At 42.2% G+C, this 2253-nt stretch overlaps 1 pseudogene; it reads right to left on the reverse strand.

The window, feature by feature from the left end:
• Nucleotides 1–1000: 1000 nt before the first annotated feature.
• On the reverse strand, nucleotides 1001–1851 carry LOC111182403 (protein peroxidase GPX7 pseudogene; annotated as a pseudogene).
• Nucleotides 1852–2253: the final 402 nt, after the last annotated feature.

Genomic DNA, 2253 nt, shown 5'->3' on the forward strand with positions numbered 1-2253 from the left:
TGTCTGGTTTTGCTATCAGAGTAATGCTGGCCTCATTTAGAAGAGTTGGGAAGTATTCACTCATTATCAATTTTCTGGAAGAGTTTATGTAGAATGGTAATTTTTCCTTCAGTGTTTGGGAAAATTCACCAGTGAAGCCATCTGTACCGGAGTTTTCTTTGTGGGAAGGTTTGTAACAACAAACTCAATTTCCTTGATAGCCGTAGAGAGGCTACTCAGAATATCCAAGCTTATTTTCGAGTCATCTTTGTTAGTTTGTGTCTTTCAAGTTATCTCTCCACTTTATCCAAGTTGTTGAACTTATTGGTATAAACTTGTCTATCCTTATTATCCTTTTAATATCTTTAGAATCTGCAGTGATGTCATTTCTCTCCTTCCAAATGTTGATAATTTGTGTTATCTCACATTTTTCCCTTATAAGTCTGGCTAGAAGTTTATCAGTTTTTTTAAAGTTCTCAAGAAACCAGCTTTTGATATCACTGATATTCTCTATTACTTTTTTCCCGATTTTATTAACATGTACACTGACATTTATTATTTCCTCCCTTTGGTTCACTCTAACTTACTCCTCCTTTCTAGTTTTTTAAATTGGAAGCTGAGGTCTTTGATTTAAGACCTTTTCACTTTTCTAATATAGACAGTACTATAAATTTTCTTCTAAGTTCTGCTATAGACGAAGCCCACAAGTTATATTTTTTGGGGGGAGGCCTTCAAGTTTTTATTGATCACAACTTATTTTTTTGCTCATCTGCAGAAAATAATTTTTGAATGCCTCCTAGTTAGCTGTCACTGCCCTAGACACTTTCATAGGCCTTTCATCCTCATCCTCACAACAGCCCTGTGAGGTAGGAATTGGCCCCATTTTACAGAGTTCATAACCGGTAGATTATTGCTTCAAATACCTCCATTTGCCACATGTTTTCATGGACTAGAGGTTCTTACTGAGTCATTTGGTCAGGAGCTCTCACTGGTCAGGGGTTCCTGTAGGTTGCTCTAAGAGTCAAAGAATCAAACTACTAGAACTTTCCTGCAACAGGAGTGATGGGGTCAGTGGGATAAGAGTGAAGGAAGTAGAGTCAGTAGTCTCTCCCTTTGTAGCACCATTTGAGTTTGCTTTGGTCACTTGTGCACAGCGGGGGGAGGGGAGGGGACAATGGGAGAGGAGGGAAAGTGATTTTAAGTCTTCTTGCTTCTTCAGGATGAGCTTCCTCACAAGTGCCGTAATCTGGGACCCGATCTCTTCCACCGACACGGTTGGGTCCCAAACGCCCTACCACCTTTCCAACTAGGGCCACTAGGTACTTACAGAAGTTCTCTGTGGGCTCCTTCCCAGAAGCCTGGGTCAGGTACTTGAAGGCAGGGTGGGCACCAGTGCCGGTGACTGCGATCTTGCTAAACATGGGGAAAGAGACACTGTAGGTGTGGCGGGCAAAGGTCTCCATCTCCTTCTGCTGTCGGGTGCCTGTTAGCCAAACTGGTTGCAGAGGAACGCAAGTACATTGAAGTGATGGGACCGCAGGTCCCGCTGTAGCTGCTGCAGGGCCCGGTAGTGCTGGTCTGTGAAGCCTCACTCGCTAGCCGTGTTCACCACTAGGGACACCGAGCCGCGGTGCTTCTCCAGGGACACTGTCTTGCCCCGGATGCTGACCGTCTTGAAGTCCTGCTGCCGCTGCGCGCAGGCAGCAGCCGCCAGGAGCAGCCACACCGCAGCCAGTGCCGCCACCTGACTCGCTCCCGAGCAGGCGGCGTGGCAAGGGCAAAGGCAGGGCGCGGCCCACAAATTTTTATATGTTGTATTTTTGTTTTAATCAGATCAAAGTTTCTAATTTCTTTTGATTTCTTGTGACCCATAGGTTATATCGAGGTGTGTTATTTACTTTCCAAATATTTGGAGATTTTTCCCCAAATATTTCTATTATGGAATACTTATTTCCTGCTACTGTGGTCAGAAAACATACTTGTATGATTTGAATTTTTTGCATTTATTGAAATATTAGTATGACTTGGAATATGGTCTACCTTGGAAGTGTAATGTGTGCATGAAGACAAGAATTTTGTATTCTGTTGCTGGGTATAATGTTCTATAAATGTGAATTATGCCAGTTGGTTAATAATGATGTTCAAATTTTCTGTATCCTTATTGATCTTTCTCTATTTGTTCTATCAATTATTGAAAGATATTGAAATCTTCTACTGTTGTGACTTTGTCTATTTCTCATTGTAGTTTTGTCAGTTTTCATTTCATGTAGTTTG

The sequence above is a fragment of the Delphinapterus leucas genome, chromosome 9 (genome assembly GCF_059928025.1).
Source record: "Delphinapterus leucas isolate spDelLeu-1000000601 "Yukka" chromosome 9, BTC_Dleu_Yukka2, whole genome shotgun sequence".
Taxonomy (NCBI): Eukaryota; Metazoa; Chordata; class Mammalia; order Artiodactyla; family Monodontidae; genus Delphinapterus; species Delphinapterus leucas.